At 37.6% G+C, this 8,187-nt stretch overlaps 1 long non-coding RNA gene across 3 annotated transcripts in view; it reads left to right on the forward strand.

Annotated features, from left to right (window-relative positions):
- Positions 1 to 4,019: 4,019 nt before the first annotated feature.
- The window catches only part of LOC116216491, an 8,672-nt gene continuing 4,504 nt past the window's right edge, over positions 4,020 to 8,187 (forward strand). For 2 of the 3 annotated variants that reach the window (XR_004159339.1, XR_004159340.1), the window contains exons 1-2: positions 4,020 to 4,231; positions 5,948 to 6,669. This is a non-coding gene — a long non-coding RNA (uncharacterized LOC116216491). The remainder of the gene's footprint in view (positions 4,232 to 5,947; positions 6,670 to 8,187) is intronic. The other variant, XR_004159341.1, reaches the window with a different exon arrangement.

The raw sequence follows: 8,187 nt of genomic DNA on the forward strand, positions 1-8,187 counted from the left end.
CTTAGATTCTTTACGTGAAGTTTCATAGCCTTTCATAGCTCTGTAGGCTCATGGACTCTGTGATTAATCTACAGATTATGCATACATATATTAGCACATAAGAGCCAACATCAGTAATTCTCTCTCTCACATAAAATCCCCTCCTACTGATTGCCTTAACTGACTTTTACATTGAAATATGAGGAGAAAGCTCTGTAGCTGTGGTCCTTTCCAAAAGGAACAACAAAGACACAGTGAAAAAAGTGATGGAGCAGCAGATACCAATAATATTCCAGATAAAAGACTGTAGCAAGTGGCAAGGGTTCCATTTGCAAGGAAGATCCTTACTCCTGTTGTTTCTGTGACAGCTACACTTACCCTAGCTTGACCCAAATTCCCATCAATTAATAATTCCTACACCTGGTAGGAGGCAGACCCTTTCTCCTGAGATGTTAATTTGATGCCTTTGTCCTCCTTGGCAGCCTGTCATCCTGTAGCACTTGTGATACTGAAAGTCAGGGTGGGAATTCTAGTGTTCCCTGAACATGCATTTCTGAAGTATGAAAGAAATCTAAATTGGCATTTTTGTGCCATTGGCTGGGGGCCACATTTTGGCTGAATGGTGCCCTCATCTATAGCAGTGTTGGTGAAAGGAGACAATGAGAGAGCTCATAAGCTGTTTCCATTCCCCTTTGATAATACCTGAATAACAAAGAGTGACTGCTGTTTTTGTGTTAAGCATTTTGTTCAATATTTAAACATCAAGACCTTAATTTTTAACGTGGTGCAGAAAGTTTGTCTGCTTGCCTTCCCTGAAAGGTAATAGGATCTCTGGAAATAAATCCCACCACATCACATTCAATATTTATCCCTAAAGTCTTCTGCTACTGCTGAAGAGCATTTACTAATGCTTTCAGAGGCATTCCAATATCACCTAACTGATTATGCCATTTGCAACAAGCAAATTAACTTTCTACATCACAGTGCATATGGGGAAAAAAACAGAACAAAACAGTTGTGCCTGACTATGGGCAAATACATAAGATTTAAAAGAAAATTAGAGATTTTTGTTGATCTCTTGTCCTAAGTATCATAATATATCACATGGTGTATTTTTCCTTCCACTCTTACTGAGCTGTGCAATTCAAAACAACTGAAGGATGAAAATGCATGTCTTCATTGATACCCTGCTTCCTTGTAAAAAGATGCCTGATGCTATTCCTGTTGTTTTCCAGCCTGTAATACAATGTTGGGGATGTTTAGAATGTAGAGGAGCACAAAGGCTCCTCCCAGTGGATTTAGGGTGTATGTTGGAGCTGAAGTGAGGAAGTTTGATACTGTGACTGTGAATTTAGCGGGCTCTCTCTGTTAAATACCTTTATCTTACAGATCAAGTGTGTGAGAGGCATAGCTGTAGTGCTACATGCTTCCTGTCCCATGCACTTCTTTCCTAAAAATCTGAGTTGTTAAGCTACTTGCCAAAAGGAATACTTACCTGGGCACAGTATAAGCTCACTTCATAGGACTGATCTTGAAGCTGCATTCAGGAATGCAAGTAGTGCCTCTTTGCCTTATATTGGGAAATATCCTGTGTGAGCATTTGATTAGATTTTCTCTCCTTGGATGTAATTCATCAGTGTTACCTTGATTCAAATAATTCTTGGCCTATGTTGTTGAAACCAGTTCCAGAAATAATGAGATGGCATTTATAGGTTCTTGAAGAAAGTATTGTATGGCTACAGATGATTAATAATGTGTATCAATTATATAGTCCCTGTATAGGGACTGTTATCTAGTAACTGGCTGAGCCACTGATCTATCAATTAAGAGCTTTCAGAAATTACAAATTCATTGTATTAGAGTTATTGATTTATTGATTAGAGTTATCTGTGTTTTGTTAAGTGATGATTAATTGAAATTCAGGGACTGAGTTTATAATTGTGATGATTCTTCAATACACAACAGAAAAGAAATAAGCAATACGGTGCATGAGAAGTGGAGAGAGAGCATTCAGTGAGATTACTTCCCATGCAAGCTTTACCTGTGTATTTTGGGGATATGGTTACCTTTTTATCATTATGGTTATAATTTTTAAGGCATATTGGGAAATGTACTTATTTGTTTGGGGCTTTGACCCCCCAGGATATATGAGTCTAAGGTGAGAAGCAGAGGGATGATCTTGGGCTTGATCTTTGTGAATTCTTTCCAACTCAATATATTCTGTGATTCTACGATTACACATGTAGCTTTCAGTAGAATAGTTCCTTTCTCTCCCTGGATTACTTTCTCCACAGATTGGTTGTATCACTGAACAAGGTCAGCTATTTCTTTGTCGGTGGAGCCTAGAGACCACTAAGACATTACAAATTTTGTGTTCTGACTCTGTTATCTATAGAATATGATTAAATAAAAATATCATTATCTTCGGTGGCAATGCTTGTAGAAATGAAGCAAGAGGGTTATGAACTGCAGTCAGTGACTATGATAGAGACTTGATATGGGATATATCAGATTAATGAATAAAAAGCAGCGAGAATCAGATTATATCTCTGCATCTGCAGTTTTCAAATCACTGCTTGTAATCACAACACACTTTGCTTAATTTTGAGTATGGCCTCTTTTATAAGCTTACCTTACCAACTGGTGTATGAATAGGATATAGACCTATATGTTCTCCTGTGTTAGAGGTTTACTGAGTATTTGTAAGTATAATTATTATCTGTAAAGGTGCCACTTTATTTTGGGATAATACAATGAACCATATCCCCGCAAAACTTGTTGAGAGGCTGCATGAATATTATGAATGATATGTTGCTGTGAGAGATGATAGCTGAGACTGTAATCTTTTCGTGTCTGATGTTGCCAAACTTTCATTGTTCTAAAGTTGCCTCCCTGCAATGACCCAAGGCTGAGGAATTACAGTGGCAGCAAAAGAAAAAGCAAACCACTCACAAACTTTCTGTTCAAAAAAGCATGCAAAATTGGAGAGTAAAATCCCCTGCTAAACCCATTATGAAAATATCTATCTGAATTTTAATTTCTGTTGTTGGATCATGGCTTTTGGATCAGCCATATGAAGGTCAACCTCCTCAAAAACACTCCAAACAAGTCAAGTTATCCTACAATTCCTCCTTCACTCTTGCTTTCCTTCGTACAGGAAATAAGTTATCACATTCCTTTCTGGCACTGAGCTTTTTTTAGGGATTGAAAATCACTATTGAGTGGAAGAATTGTTTCTTTGATTCCATAAGTCACAAAAATGACCACACAAAATGATGTTTCTTCTGATCTCCTAAGATCAAACACAGAAACAATCAATCACCTTTGAGAACAATGTCATAATTTCCTCCACACATTGAAAAAGTGTTATCTTCTCAAGGAAATACTATAAAATAAAGACACCAGAAACTAGAAAGATAGTAAGTTAGATGTATGGTTACGTTTTAATTTATAAGATAGTGAGCTCTGCATACCAGATTTGATACCCCTATAGGACAAGTAAGCCATTAAACACAAGGTAGCCCTGACATATATTGAAGATCAGTTGTCCAAAAGTAGAACATTGATTAGATCTGGCACCAAGGATTAGGAAGTTCTCTAGCTGCAATATCTTCTGGTAAGGTTGCTTATCGGAACACATCAAAAATGATACAAGAGAAGCAATGAGCAATTCATCCTTCAGGGAATTAAGAAAACTGTAAATTTTAAAGCTATTTTAGTTGTAGCTGTGATGGCAGGGGGGTTGGACTCAATAATCTCTGGAGGTCCCTTCCAATCCCTATGATTCTGTGATTCTGTAAAGATGCAACAATATCAATCACAGTTATCTTGATTATATGGCAAGTATAATTGCTGTTCTACTGAAATATCTTCACTGATTGCTGACTACGAATTGTGAGGAATTTTTCAAGCAACACAGACATTAAGTCTGTGCAGTATTACAGGATTAAAGAAGTTATCGATACATGTAAAGTCATATGGCTGATAAAGTCATTTAAGCAAGGTGTTCAGTTATTTGTCATGCTGCTCTTCTAGGAACGTAAACAAGGTAATTGAAACATTATTAAAAACAAATTTGTAAACTCCACTCCATTGTCTGAAGAACCAACCATTAATTGATTCTGGAAGAAATGAAAAGGATCATTGGATTTTTCCTCTCTTTGCACATCCAAAGTGGCATTGTAAAAGATCAGAGTTGTGGAACATGTACTAGAGGATCATCCTGTGAATAAGACAACATCTCAGGCGTCAGGTTAGTCACGACTTTTAACACATTCTCTGTGATCTTTCTGAGATTAGGATTTTATCACATTAGCACGCGGAGAGTAATAGACATAGCAGTTTTCCACTCCTGTTGTCTTTTATTTATTGTAAAAATGTATGGATGGCTTCAAAAGAATTAAAGTTAAAGGCGATCTTATTTGAGGGCCCATATCACCCTCTATCTTTTCAGGCTGAAGTTTCTCTATAAAATACCTGTACAGGTTATTCTCTTCATCCTGGGCTTGACAGCTAGCACAGATTAAAATCTTTCCATCCCTAAGGATGACCTGATTAACTTCAGTTTGAGAAGCAGGATATTTTTAAACCCAATTTTGCACTTCTTGCCGGTGATGAAAATTCATTATGGTAATGAAAGATAATGGAGAACTGTTCTCTGCAGCCATGAGAGATCATCTTTAATTTTCTGTACAGCATCCTTATGAGAAATTTGAATTTTGCTTAAATGATAGATATCAGATTAATAATAGTGATAAAATGGAAATTCTGAAGAAAAATACATTAATATCATATTCAACATTAGCTAGAGAATTAAGCTGGAAGATAATCAACCATTAACCCTTGAAAAATGAAAGCACTGTAAGATTTCATTATTAAATTTTACTGGGGCCATTGAAGAATGAAGGTATGTAGAATGACTGCGGAAGTTCTTGTGTATGGACATTAAGTTCTTCAGTGTTTACCCAGCTCTCTGACGGAAGGATGGAGCCACACCTCCAGATTTGCAGTTCCCCTTGCAAAAAAGAGCTCACCAGGGGTACCAGTTCCACTTTTCATTATATTATTACCAAATTAGTTCAACAACAGCTGTCCCCAATTCTCAGAATAGAGCAATCTGTGAAGGGACTTACCTCATTTTTTAAGTGTTTTTAATTTTGACTCATAAAAGTGATGAGATGTGTCTTAGTTTCAGCTGGGACAGAATTGTTTTCTTCAGAGTGTCTGCTATGATGTTATGTTTTGATTCTAGGAGAAAAACATCACTGAAATATTTTTTAAGAAAGCACTATTTTATCTAATGTTTCCTATGCATGACAAAAACAAACAAACAAAAAAATTAAGCTGGTCAAGAGTGTGAAAAGAAGTAACTATTCAGCAGTTCAGAAGTAATAAGTGGACATTAAGTAGATATTTAAATACCCTTAGCTTTTGAATTTGACCTGTGGGCTAAGACTGTAAGTTCTTTGGTTCATACTTCCCATAAACCTATGTCCCAAGTCAGTGATTTCAATGTTAATTATATTCTCTCCTAATTAAAGTAGGTGGTTGAATTAGGAGTCTATTACACAGATCATTTCCTGTTCTAAGACTGGTAAATTTATAATTGTGTTACTGTTCTTCAAACCCACAGGTTTTGGAATATCTTACCCCCTCACAAAGCTGAGTAAGGATCTGTACAGCATTCTATTTCTGTGATTAATAATTTCTCTGCTATCTGAACATCTAAGTCTCACAACCTAAATTTCCTTAAGCATGAAATCGATTAAGAGTATAGAAGAGTATCTCCCAAAACTAATTAGCTATTCTTAGTCAAGGCTTTAAACCATCCAATTTGAAGCCAGAGAATCACCTCAAGGCAGAGAGACATTTTCCACATCTGCATAGCCATTAATGTATAGCTTTGTAGATAATGCTGACATCGCTAGAAAGCAACAATTCTGAATCTACACTCCCATTTTTATGCTAGGTTGATATTGATGTATTCTGGCTCCATGCAACAGTGAGAAGAGGTACGGGAAAAAACAAATCCCAGTGGCACCTGAGGCAAACAAGGACCTTGAGTACTTCAGGTGCTGACACACAAGAACTCAGGTCCCCAGGTGTGCCCCGCTTCTGAGAGCTGTGTGTCATTAATCACCATCTAAAGGTCATGGTGTCTTCTTCAGTATTTCTGCAGTAGGAAAAGAGCACAACAGAATTATTGCACCGTTTTGTTGAATAGTATGCACAGATGGAGTATCCAACTGCACCATCATCAAAGTACGGTGAGACTCTTTTTTCTTCTCACTTGAAGCTGAAACCTGGTCTGAACCACGGTCAAAGAAACATATTCTTTCAGATGAACAATGGCTTTGATTGAAAAACATTGGACAATTGGGCAACTGGGGGTAGCTCTGAAAATCTGAAGGAGTGTATAGAGGATGAAGGGAAACTGATGCTGGTAATTGCTGTTCCCGGCAATAAAGTCGTGGGAGAGTCCTGAAATGATGAAAGTACTGTCATTGTGTGCAAAATTATGGGATGCATGTTGAAGGCTTAACATATGAAAGAATTATACCACAAAGATTTGCCACCTGCAGCTCTCCATAAACAACAGAAACAAAATTAAGGAAAAACTTGGGATTCTGAAGAGATATTTTGCATAGTGTCTGAAGAAACGTCACCTAAGCATTAATTCAAAATTTGCAGGTAAGTTGGTTAAATCCACTGAAACTGCAGTGTTTTGAGGAAGTGGGTAATGGGTTACCATTAGAATCAGTCATGTTTAACACCTGTGTTTATGCTCTAAAAAGGCTATTTGTTGGTGGTATTCCCAAAGACTACTGAGTTGAAGGGAAATGTGAACACTATGAAAGTGGGAGAAATAACAATAAAAGGACACAGAGCTACTAGCAAATACAAAATGGGGTTCAGTTTAGAGAAAAATGAACAAAATAATTCAGATAAAATTATTTTTGTTTCAGGCAGTGGCTGGTAAAAGCTAAAAAATTAGTGATACTGAATAAGATGTAGAGACAGAAATATAATTCTACTGGTTGAGTTGATGGTGTTTGGGTCAGAAGAATGGCTCAGATGTCCTATTTTCTAGGATTCTGAAACTTTTCCACCATCTGCTTCTGAATCTTTTGGTCTGCAAAAACAAACCAAGCAAAGCAAAGTAGTCCTTCAGCTGAGAGGTTTCAGTCTCATATATGTATCTAGAGCATCGCTACCTGTAGGGTAGTACGTTCAAAACAGTGAAGTCTTAAGGAATAATAATAAAAGCCTTTGGGAAATTGAGGAAGATAAATAAAAAAGAAAAGACTAGATGCTAAACGAATCTAGCTAAATAACACTGCAGTTTGCAGTTCTGCCATCACAGGCTACTGTAACTCCATCCAGCCACCAGCTGAGCAAAAGCAAGTCTGTTGATTAGAAACCTCTGAAACCTCCCAAGCCAGTCTAAGCCAAAGAGATGAGGTACTTCCTGGGGCTTAACTGCTCTGTTCTGCTCTGGGCTTTTCCAAATCTCATCAGGTCTGACTAATGACACACCAGCAGGGCATAAATTAAGGAGTAGCTGGCCAAGGTAAGGATTCTTTCTTCTCCTGAGTCTTATAGCATCTTTTTTTACCACCATGGGGGCTTTGAGAGATCTCTTTGAAGAAGTCAGTTCTGAGACGTGATCTGGGCTTGTGCTATGAGGCGCAGCATAAATCTCCTTGGAAAACTGCTGGGCAGTGATAATATCACATTAAAAAAACAATACAAATTAAAAAACTCAGGAGCAAGGGAGGAAACTGAGGTACTTGAAACAGGGTGCATTAGGATATCCCATGCTGAGGTGAATGGAGGTATTTATTAATGTAAGAATCTCCCTGACCATGATCATGGGAGAGCTGGTTTACTGACATCTTGTTCCAGAAACCAAGGCCTAATGTGCCTCCAAATGTTAGGGCCCATTTGGAGACCTGGCATAGCCATTGAGGAGATATGGAGTGGATAAGTGCCATGAATGGATTACTGTGCTTTCTGGAGAAGCCTGAGAGAATAGATGCTATTGTGCTTGTCTTTCAATCTGTGAGTCTGCTGCAATCTGGGGTTATCCTATTCTTTTTGTTATTCTCTGTGGATAGCATACGGAGGCTGTAATTTACAAAGTTATGAAGGGGAAAGGACCTCACTCTCTGTCAGAGCTTATGTAAAACAATAACAAATTTGTTTTGG

This window comes from Meleagris gallopavo, chromosome 3 (genome assembly GCF_000146605.3).
Source record: "Meleagris gallopavo isolate NT-WF06-2002-E0010 breed Aviagen turkey brand Nicholas breeding stock chromosome 3, Turkey_5.1, whole genome shotgun sequence".
Classification (NCBI taxonomy): domain Eukaryota; kingdom Metazoa; phylum Chordata; class Aves; order Galliformes; family Phasianidae; genus Meleagris; species Meleagris gallopavo.